The following is an 18,234-nucleotide window of genomic DNA, read 5'->3' on the forward strand; positions in this document are numbered from 1 at the left end:
ATCAATGATGGAAAGATTAGCCATTGTAATGACCTGTGTCTTATTCTGCATCATTGTCTGAGGCAGTCACAGTCACGCACCAATGGCACCTGTTGCTGCAGCATCCTGAACCACCTTCCTTGGGCATCGAAGATAGCCACAGAATGCTGGAGTAATTCAGCACAGTACAGGCAGCATCTCTGGGGAAAAGGAATGGGTGATGTTTCGGGTTGAGACCATTCTTCAGACTGAGAGTCAAGGGATATCTTGGACATCACCACCTTCTCTATCGATCTGAGCCATTGATCCATCTACATCAGTGGCCTCGTGGTAAACAACTTCACGGTGTTTCTTGCAGCATTGGTAATATTATGCAGTTTGACAAGTATACCAAAACAAAACAATTGACTTCAGTACCAAATTTCAAAATATGGACTGGAGCCAGGGCATCTGCTCAATGTACCACAGACTGTTTACTCTACAAATTACACAGCACTTGCCAGACTTCGTTTGAGGTACAAATTAATTTAAGTAAAGTGAAAGCATTAAAGACGTGCAATTTATGAATGATGAGAAAATACACGTTTATTTGAGTGGCGGATTTTTCAGTGAAGCTTAGAGAACGCTTCCATTGTTGAGACACAAGAGACCGCAGATGCTGGAATCTTGAGGAAAAAACAGTGCTGGAGGAAGTCAACCTGTCAGGCAGCATCTGGGGAGGGGGAGGGGGAGGGGGAGGGGGAGGGGGGGGAGGGGGAGGGGGAGGGGGAGGGGTCACACAGGTTTCAGACTTGGCTCCTTCTTCAGATTGATGGGGCAAAGGGGAGAAAGCTGGATAAGAGAGGTGGGGGTTGGGCCAAAGTCTGACAAGCAATGTGCAGATAGGTGAGGGAGGTTGATTTGGTGAATAATTGATAAAGGCTCGAGATAAAAAGAAGACAAAAGGAAGTCAGGTAAAGAAAGACAAGAGTGAAATGTACTGGAAGAAGGGATATGGGTGGAGGGGGACATGGGGGAGGGGAAAGAGGGGGTGGGGGGAGATAAATGGGAAATATGGTGACTATGTGTAGGAAGGAACTGCAGATGCTGGTTTGCACCGAAGATAGACACAAAATGCTGGAGTAACTCAAAGGGACAGGCAGCATCTCTGGATAGAAGGAATGGGTGATGTTTCGGGTCAAGACCCTTCTTCAGACTGACGTTTCAGGTCGGAACCCTTCTTCAGACTGGGCTGGTGGGTGATGGTGAGGGAAATGTGTACACACTGGGGTGGGACAGGTGTGCAGGGGAAAGGTGGGGGCAGAGGCGTTGGGGGATGGGGTGAGGTTGTAGGCTACCCAAGTGGAATATGAGGTGCCGTTCTTCCACTTTGCATGTGGGTTCACTCTGGCAATGGAGGAGGGCAAGGGCTGAAAGGTCGATATGGGAATGAGAAAATAACTCAAAATGATTAATATTCGGGAGCTCTAGCGAGCTTTGGTAGACAGCACAAGTCAAGTCAAGTCAAGTTTATTGTAATATGCATAAGTACGGTGAGGTAAAGGTGCAATGAAAAATCTGTCAGCAGCATTACGGGCATGTAAGGGATTCCATAACAGGTGTAGTGGGATTGGTGAACATCTCATAGAGACGGCCATTGAACTGAGGGCATTAAACAAAGGTTAGTGAGAACGCTCAGACTATATCCATTTCCTCCTGCCATTTCAATTCTTGAATGTGCCATTAGCAAGACAAGTTTAATGCTTTATTAATAATTGAAAGGTTACGGTAGAAAGACAGCACATTGCCGCTGTAGATGCCAATCTAAAGACAACCTACTCCTTTTATCACGACAATCATTGATGTGAACCATTGCACATTTCCAGATACTAGAGGCAGACCAATGGAAAAACCTGCCACAAATGTATTCACAAAAAATACAGAAAAGTAAAGTAATTGGTGGGAGTTGCTGGCAGTGTAAGTGTGGAAGATCACACTTCCTTCTCATGAGTGCATGCACAGATCTTCTGGACATTAAAATGTTACTTCTTCTTTTCTCCAGAGATGCTGTCTGACCCATTGAGTTATTCCAACTTTTTGTGTCTATCTAAAGTGAGATGGACAAATTGAATTAAGCAATTCATAGACTGGATAATAGTAGGTTCCATGCCTTGGAAATACTGGAGTTAAATAAAGTAAAAATTGGGAAGAGCCATTAACTCTTCTGATGTATTCTGACAGGGTTCCTTCTAGCCTGGTATGCCAACTACTTTGTTCTTGACTGACAGGGAGTGGCAAACATAGCCTAGTCCATCACAAGCACATCCCTCTCTTCCATCCAGTCCAATTTACTGTGCGTTGCATCAGGAAGGCTGGCGGTATTGTCAAGGATGCCTGCCATCCCTTTTTCTTTCTTCTACCTTCTGGGAAAAGGTGCAGGATTTTGCAGGCCATGATGTCCAGAGCTAGAACCATGCCCATTGCTCTCTTCCTCATGAACTAATCACCTCCCTCACCCCCCCCCCCTTCCTAGAGGAGCTCTCAAATGCTCCTATTGTTAACTCCACCTCATTCAATGATTCCTTTATTGCACTATAGTAGTTTTTACACTACTTCCAATTGCACTACAATCATTCTGTGGTTTTACATTCATAGCTGCAGTTATTGTTGTATTGATCTTTACTGTGTACGCTGTTTACTCGACGAGCTTCATGTGAACAAGGAATCTTAATGCATCCTGGAGTACGCGACAATACACTGTTCTGAATATGAATCTTGAGTCGATCAGCCTGGGTTGTACGAGGGGATTGAGCTGGGGGTTTGAAGCCCCCTCCTGGCCTTTCCGAACAGCAAGTTGGTCCATGAGTTGGAATAGTCCCTGACCTGAACAAAATGGGGTCAGGTTTTATAAAGAAACTGTCTGCGCAGCACAAGTTTGTACAGAAACCAAACAATTCTTTGCAGTTTGTTCAGGGTGACAAATGGATTGAAACATTGACCTTCTTTGCTTTTTAACTGAGGAAATATTTTTAAAGCTGGGAATTCTTTCAATTTTGACCAAATGCAAAAAGACTGTGTGGCTTGAAACTGAGCAGACTGAAGACACAGGGTAGAGGAGAAGTCCATGTTTCCTTCTCCATTTTCTCACCAGTAGAAAAGCAACCCAAAAGTAAGTTGTGCCATTTAACGCAAATGATTAGCTTTTTGTGAGTTTTACTGCTGATCATAAATCTAGGGTTATATAAAACATGCCTTCACACACAGCTGGTCAACAGTAGCAGCTATAACACTTTCAGGTCAGAGCTCACGTGACCACTCATTTCCTAAAGGCTCCAATATGAGTGCCCCTAACAATGCCTGCACTACATATGTGGGCTTGGAATTTAGAGTTAACTGAGGGAAATTCTTCAGTTGGCAATCAGACCAATTTGAGCAGCACATGAGCACAATTGTTTCTTATTCTTCCCAGGGATCCTCCAATGGAAAACTAGGCACCTCCATATTAGAAATCTGAAATTGGTCAAATAAAGGGGTTGATGACTAAATGTGAGGAAGGCATCTGATAGAACAGTTTGGTGAAATAATTAGTTAAAATATGCCTGTATAAAACAGGGATTTTGATTCACCTACACCTTATATATTTTTCAAATATAATATATGGAAATGAATAGCAAGAGAGATTAATAATAGCCAAATGAATTGGCTATTCATATAACACTTAAAGACAAAAATACCACATTGAGTAAAAGTGGATGCATTTTTAAAAATCTAAGTGAAAGGTCACACATACTGCTGGATTTTGGCAAGTTTTCTCTGGAAAGCCAGAGGTTGAGGGAAGACCTGATAGAAGTATTAAAAATTATGAAAGGCATAGATAAGCAGAACATAAGTAGAGGCATAACAGTCAGCACGTGTTTTGCAGGGTTGAAATGCCAAAGACTAGAGGGCACGACTTCAAGGTAAAAAGGAGCAACGTTTAAAGCGGATGTGCAACAAATGGTTTTGACATAGTGGGCGATAGGTGGTTGGAAGCCGCTGCCAGGGGTGGTGGAGGCAGATCCGGTCGTGGTATTTAAGAGGCTTTTAGATGGAAACATAGATATGCAGGGAATAGGATATGTGATCTAGCAATGGCAGGAATGGATATAAAGACAACTTGTTGCAGCAGAGGAAGAATAAATGAATGAGTTAGAGTAGGGGTTGAAACATTGATGCTTCATGGCATATTTTTCTGATCAGTAAAATGTGAATTTAAAAAAAGGCATAATTTGGAGCTGCAACTGGATTACAATTTCCTGCTGCTTCCAACATAATATATAGAGAAATAATAACTTGCCAAGTGTTGCATTTCCCCTTTTGGAGAAATGGGAAAGGAAATCTCATCGGAACACTCATTAATTACGGTGCAATCAATAAAACAGAAAGAGGGATTTTGGTGTATAAGAGGAAGGAACCAATTATAATGCTGGAAGGGAATCAGAATGGAAAACAAAGATTTTATTTATTTTGCTGCGATCTGCCCCATTGTCTCCAATGCAATCTCACTCTCCACAATGAGCCCACCTCTTCAAATGACACCGGAGGCTAAATGTCAAATGTTATTTGCTGGTTAAAATGCATGTTACATTAGTTGTTCAAAGTCACAATGACCATCATAAAAAAAACACAAAGAAAAACTTACAGTTGGGTGAACGGTTAAAGGTTTCAGAAGGATATCCACACATTTCTCTGCCTCATTTGTAATGCTTTCATTTCCATGTATCTGTGAAGGAATGTGTTCAGGGCACAGGCAAGTGAGAAAATAGAAACAATTGACAAGTGAAATATCACTTTATGCTCAGAACGACACCATGTGTTTCTTATTTCAAACCCGTTTCAAACAATTCTGAGTGCTCACAAGAACAAATAAAATACCATTCCAGTCTTCTTCTTCTTCTTTTGTGTCCATCATCCATGTTTCAAATGTTACATCACTGTCGTCGTCCGTCCTGAAAAGGGCACAAGCTTCATTCCAGTCAAAAGAAGGTACACTTTCACACGAGAAAACTTTGAAACTACATTATACCCAACTTGTGAGTTATGAGGCTCTAACTTTGTCCCTCATGCCATAGATAATTTGGTCACATTTTACCAGATTTGTTTATCTCTTGCTTTGCTAGAGGTGAAAAAAGGCAAGTTATTTTTTCGTTTGAAACATCCTCAGTGCAAAAACGTAGTGATTTTTTTTTGTCAAATAAATGTGGAAGAGAAAGGATTTGGTTTTTAATAGGTACTAAATTCAATTGTTTTAAGCGTGGAAACAATTAATACTAACACTAATTAGATAAAATAAGCAACCGCAGGAGATGCAACACCTGTCCCTTTACCTCCCCCCTCGACTCCATCCAAGGACCCAATCAGTCTTTCCAGGTGAGAGAGATTCACCTGCACCTCCTCCAACCTCATCTATTGTATCAGCTGTTCCAGATGTCAACTTCTCTACATCGGCGAGACCAAACGCGGGTTCGGCGATCGTTTCGCTCAACACCTTCGCTCAGTCCACCTTAACCAACCTGATCTCCCGGTAGTTCAGCACTTTAACTCCCCCTCCCATTCACAGTCTGACCTTTCTGTCATGGGCCTCCTCGATTGTCATAGTGAGGCCCAGCGCAAATTGGAGGAACAGCACCTCATATTTCGCTTGGGCAGTTTATAACCCAGCAAAATGAACATTGACTAACTTCAGATAGTTCCTCTGTCCCTCTCTTTCCCCTACCCAAGTTGTCCCATTAGCCTTCCTGTCTCCTTCAACATCCTATCTTTGTCCCGACCCCTCCCCTGACATCAGTCTGAAGAAGGGTCTCAACCCGAAACGTCACCCATTCCTTCTCTCCCGAGATGCTGCCTGACCCGCTGAGTTACTCCAGTATTTTGTGCCTACCTTTAAAATAAGCTTTTGATCATTAAATGAAAAATTTGGCATATAGATATTTCCAAATTCAACAATCAATAGACAATAGACAATAGACAATAGGTGCAGGAGGAGGCCATTCGGCCCTTCGAGCCAGCACCGCCATTCAATGTGATCATGGCTGATCATTCTCAATCAGTACCACGTTCCTGCCTTCTCCCCATACCCCCTGACTCCCCTATCCTTAAGAGCTTTATCCAGCTCTCTCTTGAATGCATTCAGAGAATTGGCCTCCACTGCCTTCTGAGGCAGAGAATTCCACAGATTCACAACTCTCTGACTGAAAAAGTTTTTCCTCATCTCAGTTCTAAATGGCCTACCCCTTATTCTTAAACTGTGGCCCCTTGTTCTGGACTCCCCCAACATTGGGAACATGTTTCCTGCCTCTAACGTGTCCAACCCCTTAATAATCTTATACGTTTCAATAAGATCTCCTCTCATCCTTCTAAATTCCAGTGTATACAAGCCTAGTCGCTCCAGTCTTTCAACATATGATAGTCCCGCCATTCCGGGAATTAACCTAGTCGAGGGGCAATCATTATGCCTGTGTCTAACTATAACCCTCTTCACCTGTATCCACCTGTTGCTAGGTTTTGTCCTACCCCACCTCTCTTTTCCAGCTTTTCCCATCTACTACAATCGGCTTGAAGAAGGGTCACGACCCAAAATATCGATTGTCCGTTCTCACCCCAGATGATTTCTGACCAGCTGTGTTCCTCCAGAACTTTGTGCTTTGTGTAAGGATCAATACCCCAAGAGTCAAGGGGCAGCATTGTGGCACAGCGGTAGAGTTGCTGCCTTACAGTGTCAGAGACCAGGGTTCGATCCTGACTATGGATGCTGTCAGTTTGGAGTTTGTACGTTATCCCTGTGACCGCGTGGGTTTTTTCTGGATGCTCCAGTTTCCTCCCACACTCCAAAGATGCACTGGGACTGGTTTGTAGGATAATTGGCATCTGTGAATTGTAAATTGTCGCTAGCGTGTAGGTAGTGCTAGTGTAAGGGGTAATTACTGGTCGGCGCAGACTCGGTGGGCTGAAGGGCCTCTTACCGCCCTGTATCTCTAAAGTCTATGTCTAAAGTAAAGTCTATAGTCAAGTCGAGTCAGGACAGTACGGTCAGCCCCTGCAGGTGGCATCGATCACAGGTCTCTGGTCCTGTAAAGCAGCCATTATGATGCCCAATTAACACATCAAGAAAAAGCTCTGGTAATTTGTTTCTTCGTAGACAGGAATGTAGAAGTGCTTCTCATTTATACTTACGTTGGACAAAGGATATCTGAACTACTCATTTCCCCACATTTGACCATACGACTCGCTAGATTGTTGCAGCATTGCTTCCCATAGGAATAGGAACATTCTTGAATTACCTATGGTTGCCCCCTATCATGTGTGTTGAGGCAAGATGTGCATGGCATTAAACTATACCTTAGTGTGATTAGTGCTTTCAGAAGGAGGGAGGAAATGAAAGAAAATTAATCAAGTTGTCAGACTCACCTCTGGTTAAGGTGACAATCTGCAGAGAAGGAAACTCGGATCATTTTGATGATGATGCATTATGATTGCAATAGCAAGTTTACAAGACTGCCACTCTTCCACACATCGATCATTAAATCAAAGATACGACTGTTTCTTGCCAGCAATGAAACCTTCTCATGAAGTTTCTTCCTGGTTTGCTGGTAGGCTGTGACACATTGCATTGCACACAAAAACAAAATGAGTTTTCCCATTGCAACCACTCCAATAATCATTGATGATTGGTAAGTGATATCTATTAGGGAGATGTTCAGTTCCAGAAAGCTGTTCAGTCAGATGCAAAAAAAAACAAGCAATAAAAGGCCTCATGAAAATTAATACCGAGACAGGTGGGGTAATCTTCCAGCTCTGGGGTCACATCCAAGATATGGTGCTCCCAGGCAACCAATGAAACCTCGATTTAATTTTATTTCCACTCATTTTCATCACAGCACATTTTCTGAGCACTGGTAGCAGAAGTATCCAACATCTCAGGGTTACATTAAATATCATCTGGTAGTGGGGATTTACATTGTGCCAATTCCTGCTCCTTTTTGTGTGTAAATAGCCAGAAGCAAATGAAAGTCATATGAAAGGATGAGCTCAGCGTACAGGGTATTTTAAGCCAAGTGCACTTTAGTCAACCAACCATCTTTTTTTCCCTTTTTTTTCTGTTTCCTTCATGAAACAAAAACACATAAATATAAAAATAGAAGTAAAAAATAGTCCATTCACTAAGGCCATAGCTGATCTTTGATTAAATACTTTGCCATTTGCGCTATAATGCTTTGATTAATAAATACCAATCAATCACCAAATATACTACTTACCTTGTACTAAATGCCATTTACAGAAGAGAGTTCCAAACTCCTGTCATCCTTATAAACTACCGCTGTTAATATACCCAGAAACAAAGATAACATTGGTTATCGCCGCATTAACACTGCAATGAAGCTTGGGCAATGTGCTGAACCATAGGTAAGATTGAAACTATATGGTTTCAAGTCCCCCTGCCCCTGCATACTGCTGGCAAATGGCCAATCTATTGAAAAACAAACTGGATGAACTCACCTACCTTGGAAAAATGGTACAGCTGTGTTCTCTATTTTAGAGACATGGCTCACCCCTGCCTCACTGACTGCCATATTATCTCACTGGCAGACTCTGCTGAGTCATTGGGCAAGGATAGGGGCGGAGGGGTCTACTTCCTAATGAACTCTTCACGGTGCTCAGACATGGTGGTCCTGGTGAGACCCTGCTCCCTGGACCTGCAATGTCTTACGGTGAAATGTCGCTGTACTGCCTGCCATGCAAATTCACTCCGTTCAATTCAAGTCCATCCATAAGTTTGCAGGTAACATCACGGTGGTGGGCTGGAGTGTGAGAGGTAACCAAAGCACTTGGAGACCATTCACGCAGTCACAGGGACAACGTACAAACTCCTTACAGCCAGCACCCATAGAATTCATCTCGATTACAAAGATGACTGCTCCACTCCATCACTGTCCATGTCTCTCCCATATTTCTTATAAAAGGGAGCATTTAACTTGCAGTCCTAATCATCATGTGGCTAGGTCTTGGTCTGGAAGACATTTTCCACAAAGGTCCAGCTGGCTGGTACATTGCGTGGCAGCAGTGACCACAAGTCCATCAGGAAGTGGTCAACAGGGAACATCCTGCAGGCACTGCAGGACAAGAACCTGATGGATCCTGTGATGTGACTCCCTGATCAGACTACCCAGTTTGTCTGGTGAAATGCCTCCTCACCACAACTCACCAACAAGCACCAAGACCTTGCTTGACTGGAGGAGAGAGGGGCCCTCCCAGTCAGATCCCTCTTTTGTCACTGGAATCTCACTACCAATGCAGGCTGTCCTCGGGACGGCTGCTACGGAGAGGAGACGGTTGCCCACGTCTTCGCACAGTGCGAATTTGCAAAGAGGGTCTGAAGGATGATGCAAGGATTCTTGTCATGGTTCATCCCGAACACGGTTCATCCCGAGGACTCTCTGTTTTACAGGTTGTTCCCAGGGACACATTCAGAGTAGGGCATCAAGTGCTGCTGGTGGAATATCAACTCAATGAAAAGCACTCTTTGGTCTGCTCAAAACTTGTTGGTCTCTCAACAGAGCGAGATGTCCGTGAGGGAATGTTGCCGACCGCAGGAGTACGTGCTGAGGGAGGCACTGAAGTTTGTTACACACAGCCCCAAGGCTCTGTGGGAGAGGACCACAGTCTAGGGTCCTTTCACTGCTGAACATTGAGGGGCTGAGTCTGGTGGAAGGGAAGGGATAGCATCTTTTTAGTGTGTTTTGTTTAAAGACAGGTGAGAACACTATTGAGTATGACACTATTGAATGGAAAGACACTGAGAATGTGTAAGAGTTTTGCACATGTTTTTGTTTTGTATTTATATTTTTATTCTGAATAAAGTTTTTTTTTGGAAAAAAAATATGCCTTGGTCACAGCACTGGCTACCATATTATCCCCCCCCCCCACCCCCCCCCCCCCCCCCAAGTTGATTTAGTACCACATTTCATTTGATTTGTTCCTATTACAGTGTGCATTTTTATATTGAGGCTTATTTTGGCCACCAAAGCTAATCCATTCTTCTATTCCAATATGTTTCTTATTTACCTTGCCTGGTTTTAATTAGTTTACAACATTTAGTTTTCCCTGTACTCGTCGCGCCTAATGCACAGATATTAACTATAACTTTATTCCCTTCATTTTTGTTTATTATCAAGATTTTCCTCTTGAGCCCCATGAGCCCTACCCTTGGCTTGATGTCCTCATGGTTTCCTATTTATCCTTTCCGTTTGCACCTTGTTCCCAGCCTCCCTCGAGCCAAAGGCAGTTGTTCCCTCTCCCAAAACCCGTGACGATTCCCCATGGGATGGGACCACTCCATCCCACATCATTCCTTCAGACACACGTTCACTGTAATCTGGTTATCCTTAATCCACTTTGCACGTGGCTCAAGGAATAAAGATTCTAACCCTGATGTCCCTGCTACCCATTTGCAGCATTCCTCTCACTAATTGGTTTCCTTGTGGAAGCTCATCTCAGCTGAATTGTGAGGCAAGAGAATCATTGACAAGGATGTCAGCCAGATAAGCCACAAAAACCAAAGAGGTGAGTGTATCTCATTTTGGCTATGATTAAAGCTTTGTTTATTTGTATACCAAAATATATTAATTTAAAAAGGTACTGCCAATGGAACATAATACTGCATGGTGCAGCACAGTGGTGCAGCAGTAGAGTTGCTGTCTTACAGTGGCAGAGAACTAGCTTCAATCCTGACTGTGGGTGCAGTCTTTATGACATTTGTACCTTCTCCCCATGATCTGGGTGGGTTTTGTTCGGAGTTCCAGTTTCCTCCTGCACTCCAAAGACCTACAGGTTTGTAGGCTAATTGGCTTGGTGAAATTGTAAATTGTCCCTAGTGTACGTAAGATAGTGTTAGTGTGCGGAGATATGTACTCGAATCTAAAGAAGGGTCTCGACCCAAAACGTCACCCATTCCTTCTCTCCAGAGATGCTGCCTGTCCCGCTGAGTTACTCCAACTTTTTGTGGGTTTCTCCCCTCTGGTTCTCTGGTCCTTGGGGGACGAGCAGGGGCCGGCTTGGTGACTTCCCTCTACAGATCGCGGCCCTCCAGTCATGTAATCTCTGAGCTTCTTTGTTGACTACGGTAACTCTCCATCCCACTCCCACTATGGCCTCCTACACAGATATAATGAGGCCGAACACAAGCATGAGGAGCAGCACCTCAACCTCCGTGTGGGCACGTTGCAACTTCTCAACTCAAGAGTGACTTTTACAACTTTAGATAGCTTGATTTTTCTCAATGTATCAGGCGTCCATCTGTGATACTAGTTCGGACGCACAAGGACTGCGGATACTGGAATTTTGAGTAAATATAAACTACTGGAGTAATTCTGTAGGGTCAGGCAGATCTGCAGAGGGAATGGATAGGTGATGTTCGGGTCTGAAGAAGGGTCCCGACCCGAAACATCGCCTAGCCGTGTCCTCCACAGATGCCGCTTGGTCCGCTGAGTTACTCCAGCACTTTGTGTGATATACTGTAAGCCCACCTAGTTTGTTTTTTCATCAAACACTTACAGCTTTGCTGTTGGCTTATTCCTCCTGGCTGGCAGTTTGTTTGTACAAGCAGCTGTTATTCTTCAATGTTGACTCAATTTGCAAAACAAAACTACAGGATGTTCCAAGTGCTGAAGCAGATTTTAACAATTTACTGCCAGCTTTGCAAACGTTAGCAAGCGTTCTCCTTGGCACACACCACAAGTGGAAGAATGCAGTGCAGACCATGTCTCCTCAGAGACAGAGAAAGGCACAAAGGACCCACCCCACCATAGACACTCAGGGAACATCAACGAGGGGGCAATGTTTCAGACATTTGGGTTTCCCCTACCCGTGATCGCGTGGGCTTTCTCCGAGTGCTCCAATTTCCTCCCACACTCCAAAGACATTCTGGTTTTGTAGGTTAATTGGCTTAGGTAAAATTGTAAATTGTCCCTAGTGTGTAGGATAGTGTTAGTGTATGGGGTAATCACTGGTCAGCATGGGCTCGGTAGGCCGAGGGGCCTGTTTCTGAGCTGTATCTCTAGTCTAAAGTCTAAAGAAAAAGAATATTTGGATGATCAACCTAAATGTTAAATTGTAGTTATTGTTCAATTTCCAATGAAAATAAAAGGAAATGCACTGACTTGTGCTGGATGCTGTGATACAATGTTTCTTTGCTAATAATTGGAATAAGCAACTGACCACACGAAGATAGACACAAAACGCTGGAGTAACTCAGTGGGACAGGCAGCTTCTCTGGAGAGGAGGAATTGGTGTCGAGATCATTCTTCAGACCGACACACACACATGAAAATGGAGAAACAAGGCACTGCAAATGCTGGTTTACAAAAAAATGACACGAAGTGCTGGAGTAACGCAGCAGGTCAGGGAGCACTAGTTGAGACCATGCATAGGTCGGGACCCTTCTTCACATATGAAAACCTGTGCTTTTTGCAATTCTACTATGATTGGCCAAACCGCAGCAAATACAGTGCAGCAGCTACCTCTAAACAGGGTTGTGTAAAGGACAGAAGGTTGAACTCGATGCTCACAATAGTACAGAAGAAACAACCTTTGATACTGAAGAGCTGATAATAATTTATCAGGTTAAGGATTGAATGTTGTTTTTTTAAGATTGTCAGGGCATATTTACCTCCGAATCCTCCAAGATCATCTTCCGGTCCAGAGTCCGCCATGTGTCTTTCATACAGGTTTGTACGACAGAAAGGCCACAGACTGCACCGCCTCTCTGAACTCCGCGTCCTCTAGGTCTTGGAGAACAGCAAGCAGGAGAGTCGGGACCAACCACTGACCTAGAGGAGCTGACTGGCTCCATCCGTTCCTTTGACTCGAGTAAAACTCCCGGAAGCGATGGATTACCAGCCGAGTTGTATTCAGCTCTGTGGGACCGGGTGGGCCCGGACCTGCTGGAAGTGTACAATGACATGCTTCTAGCCGACAGCATGTCAGACTCCATGAGGAAGAGCAGCATCAGCCTAATCTACAAGCAGAAGTGGGAGATGAATGATATAAGGAATTGGAGACCCATCACATTGTTGAATGTAGATTACAAGATCCTGTCTGAGGCCATCGCCAACCGGGTCAAGTCTGCTCTGGGACAGGTGATCCACCCGGACCAAACCTGTGCTGTACCTGGCAGGAAAATGTCAGACAGCCTGGTGCTGCTGAGAGATGCCATTGCCTACGTACAGGTTAGACGGGTGGATACCTTCCTGGTCAGCTTGGACCAGGAGAAGGCCTTCGACAGGATATCGCACACGTACATGAGGGACGTGCTCTCCAAAATGGGCTTTGGGGAGGGAATCAGGAATTGGATCCAACTGCTCTACACCAATATCTGTAGTGCAATCCAAATCAGACAGCTTCCCCGTCAGGTCTGGAGTCAGGCAGGGTTGCCCTCTCTCCCCTGTCTTGTTCATCTGTTGTATTGAACCTTTTACTGAGTCCATCAGGAAGATCGTGAGCATAAGAGGAGTGACATTGCCAGGCAGTGCGGGCACTCAGGTCAAAACCTCCCTTTACATGGACGATGTCACCGACTTCAGCTCGGATCCAGGGTCGGTCCGCAGATTAATTAGCGTCTGCGACCAGTTTGAGTCGGCCACAGGAGCCAGGGTGAACCGCAGGAAGAGCGAGGCCATGCTCTTTGGCAACTGGCCCGACCGATCTTCCATCCCCTTCACCATCAAACCTGACTTCTTGAAGTTGCTGGGGATCTAGTTCAGGGGGGCTGAGGCGTGTGACAAGAATTGGCTGGAGCTGATAGCCAAGGTGGGGAAGAAACTGGAGCTGTGGAAGCAGCGCTCCCTCTCCATCACGGGGAAAAATCTGGTCATCAGGCGTGAGGTGCTCTCGGGGCTGTTGTACTTGGCACAAGTGTGGCCTGTCCCTCCTCCCAACGCCACAGGGATCACCCGGGCCATCTTCCGCTTCATCTGGGGGTCGAGGATGGACCGGGTGCGATGGGTCACAATGCACAAGTCGGCAGACAACGGGGGTAAAAGCATGCCAACATCACCCTCATCCTGATGGCCACCTTCATGTGGGGCTGCATCAGGCGGAGCATAGAGCCAAGGCACGTGGGCACCAAGTGCCACTACCTGCTGAGGTTCTACCTGTCCCCGGTGTTGCGAAGGATGGGCCTGGCGCTGTTGCCATGCAATGTGCCAGTCAGCTGGACATTGCTGCACCATCTGTCATTGGTGGAAAGGTTCTTCCGGACCAACACCTTTGACCACAAGTCCATCGGGCAGTGGTCAGCATGGAACGTCCTGCAGGCACTGCAGGAAAATGACTCCATGGATCCTGTGACGTGGTTCCCAGAGCAGACTGTCCAGCTTGTCTGGCGAAATGCCTCATCGCCAGAACTCACCAACAAGCACCAAGACCTGGCTTGGCTGGCGGTGAAGGGAGCCCTCCCAGTCAGATCCTTCCTGCACCGCCGGAACCTCACTACCAGCGCACGTTGCCCTCGGGACGGCTGCTATGGAGAGGAGACGGTTGCCCACCTCTTCGCAGAGTGTGGATTTGCAAAGAGAGTCTGGAGAGGTTTGCAAGGGTCCCTGGCATGATTTACTGTAACTGAGGCTGGTGTATAAGGAGTAGCAAGCAGCACCCTTCCTCAAAAATACAGGAGAAGGATGAATGATGCTATTGGGGTTACAAGAATATATATATATTTTTTTTTAATTATCAAAAAATACTTTATTCAAGAAATAAATATGTTCCTTCCAACACAGAGGACTCTGTGATTTACGGACTGTTCCCAGGGACGCATTCAGAGACTGACATCGAGTGCTGCTGGAAGGTCATCAACTCGGTGAAAGAGGTTCTTTGGTCTGTCCGAGCTTTGTTGACCTCCCAGCAGAGCAAGATGTCCATCGGGGAATGTTGCTGACTGGCCCACAGGAGTACATGCTGAGAGACGCACTGAAGCTTGGTGCAGCCAACGCCAAGGCTCTGTGGGGGAGGACCACAGTCTAGGGTTCTTCCGCTGCTGGACATGTGGGGCAGGTTGGAAGGGAAGGGATTCCAAGCCAGTGGGCCACATGAGTGGCAAGGGCGGGGGAAAATGTTATGTAATTGTTGTATTGAATGTATGTATAGCCTCCGAGAATGTCGGATGGAGCTTTGGAAGGAACATATTTATTTCTTGAATAAAGTATTTTTTGATAATTAAAAAAAAATATATATATATTCTTGTAACCCCAATAGCATCATTTATCCTTCTCCTGTATTTTTGAGGAAGGGTGCTGCTTGCTACTCCTTATACACCAGCCTCAGTTACTCCCAGCAGAGAGAGGAAAAAAATCCCCATTTCCAACCCCATTCTGCTGAAAGTGAAGTCACAATTAATCCATGAACCAGTTGGTCCTGACAGGAGGTGTCAAACGACTGCAGCTTCAAAGCCTCACGCATTTTTCAAGTGCTAATAGGGCCTTTCTCCTTTAACTGCTTAATTCATGATTATTAAAGAAAATAAAAATAATGATTTACTGGCCTTAATGAGTTCTGTGGTTTGAACAAACAGTGAGTCGTAAATTGAGATCCATGGACTGTTATCCTCCAGTCTTGAAATAGCTTGATGTTGACTAAACTTGCAACAAGATCAGTCTTGTTTGTTAAAGTTTGCTTAGGTTTGTTTTAATTTGTAAGTGTGGTTGAATTAGTCCTGGTTTAGCATAATGTCAGTCAGAGATAGACAAACCATCAATGCTGTTTCTACAGGTTGCATAATAATCTCTGCTTCAAGTAAAAGTTCTTTAATGTGGGCACTTCAATCGCACTAGTGATGTGGCTACGTTTAGATAGTCTAACAATTTTTCTGAATTTTTCTGAAAGTTAAATTGTTAGACTATCTAAACGTAGCCACATCACTAGTGCGATTGAAGTGTCTCTTGTGCAATTCCCTCTTGTCTCTTGTGCAATTTTGCCTTTGTCTCATATTTTGGTCCATTGAAAAGAACCAAAGATTGCTCCTTTCTCGGGAAAGGACCACTACCAGTGTTCTCTTGGAGTCTTTATTCATTCCCATGGATTGGGCTGTCACTATATCTTAATACTAGAAGTACTTTGACTTTTACCTGCTGTAAAATGGATTCAGTTTGTTGCTAATGTAACGTTCTATTTGATATTTCTATGGTAATTTTTCTATAGTTTCTTTTATCATTACTATAGCCAAGACCCAGATTTAACGTTGACCTCAGATGCAGCCTGTGTGAACTTTGCATGTTTTCCTTGTGACAGTGTGGGTTTCCTCCGGGTGCTCCAGTTTCTTCCCACTTCTCAAGGACATGCGGGTTTGGAGGTTAAATGCACCTGTAAATATTGCTCCAAGTGTGTTGGGAGTGGATCAGAAAACTGGTGTGAATGGGTGACCAATGGTGGGTATGGACTCAGTGGGCAGAAGGGCCTGTTTTCATGCTGTATCTCTAAACTAAAGGGCCTGTCCCACTTAGGCGATTTTGTAGGCCACTGCCGGTGACTGTCAAAGTCGTAGCAGATCACCAAAATTTTCTTTTACCCGACGACAATGACCACGACAATGCCGAGTCAGGTCGGGATTACACCGTCTTCAGAAACATCGCGAAAATTCGCACGCTGTCAATGCTTCTCCGGCGTCCTAATTTTCGCTGAAATCACTGACAAGTCAGTAAGTACTTGAGAGTTTTGAAATATAACATCTTGCCCGGGTTACTTGAAAACCAAGCTTCACGGTAACAAGGCATGAAATGGATTTACTTCCAGTTTACTAATAGCAGTATTAAGACATTTAATTTTAAAAGTGGTTAAATGGATTTTTGTGAAAAGTGTGTGGGCATTCTTTGAAAAAGTACGGGAGATGCATATCTGGTTTCTGAGTTGCATATCTGGGTTGGGAGCCTACTTTAAATGTAATCGCTGATGGCTACAGACATCGTGAAAATTCCCACGCTTACCTGACCGTCAAACTGTCGCCTCCAATCTACCTGTCAAATGTCCTGACGGTAAATAAATTGGTTAAACACAAGTATTTTATGGTATCTTCAAATGACTTTACTTATTTTAATATTATGTGCTTCTAAATGCATCTAAGATAACCTAGCAAACCTGGGGACAGCATGTGACAGCGCCCGCAATAAGCCACGATACCTGGCGACAAGCAGCTGTCGCCGAGAAATTTCACTCCGGTTGATTTCTCAGCAACGCGCTGAGATCCACTACGATTCTTGGAAGACTCCTCACGATCATGCCCGCCACACCCGGCGAACTGTCGGCGACAGCCTAGTCGCCGGCAGTCGCCTTAAAATCCTAAGTGGGAGAGGCCCTTAAACCTGTGCCACCAGAAGCATTAATAAGTAAAGTTTATCTAAAAATTGTATCATGCACAGCCAGCAGTTTCTGATTCCTTAGTTTTAATGGATAAAAAACTGTATCCAAGATTCTCAATCCTGTGGGAATATAGGACCTCCTATTCTTTCGAAATAGTTCTGTTTAGATTTCAAGTTTCTATATGTTCATATTATGAGATATAATCTATATCTTCTGGGTAGAAATTCCAGCTGTTTCAAGTCAGATTCTAAACAAAGTATCTCCTCTTTATGCTTGTTCCCCTCTGTACATTGGCTTGCTTCCCATTTTATGATCTACTGTCTCGTTAGACTGCTTTGTTTCTCTGATTGCTTGTTTGTCTTATCTTAAAGGCAGCATTAAAGATGTCAGATCCTATGGGTGAATTTAAGATAGTGAAAATGTTTCACATTTCAACTTCCAGCTGAACAAGATGTGCAGTCCTGAGTTCCACTTGGTTACCGGCCAACGTTTCACATCAGATTCAGGACACGTTTGAATATGCTTCCATAAAAGAAAAAAATATTTCTGTGGTTCTGTCAGTCCTCACATGTTATGGCTCCAAGCCTGAGGTGAAATCACCACCATTTCTAAACAATGTTCTTCATATTTTCTTCGTACTGTTGATGGCACGATTGTACAGTGATAATGTACCCACATAAATACCACAGCGGGACATTCATAGTTTGGCTTATCTTCACTTCTGCAGCATACCCTTATGACTTACATGATTTAAAATAATCATTGCAATACTATATTATGTATAAAATATATTAGTGCATGTATTCTTTAAACAAATCCACTGATAGTGCATGCATTCTTTAAACAAATCTTGCCCCAGATGGCTGTGGAGGCTGTCAATGGATATTTTTAAGG

The sequence above is a fragment of the Rhinoraja longicauda genome, chromosome 9 (genome assembly GCF_053455715.1).
Source record: "Rhinoraja longicauda isolate Sanriku21f chromosome 9, sRhiLon1.1, whole genome shotgun sequence".
Lineage (NCBI taxonomy): Eukaryota > Metazoa > Chordata > Chondrichthyes > Rajiformes > Arhynchobatidae > Rhinoraja > Rhinoraja longicauda.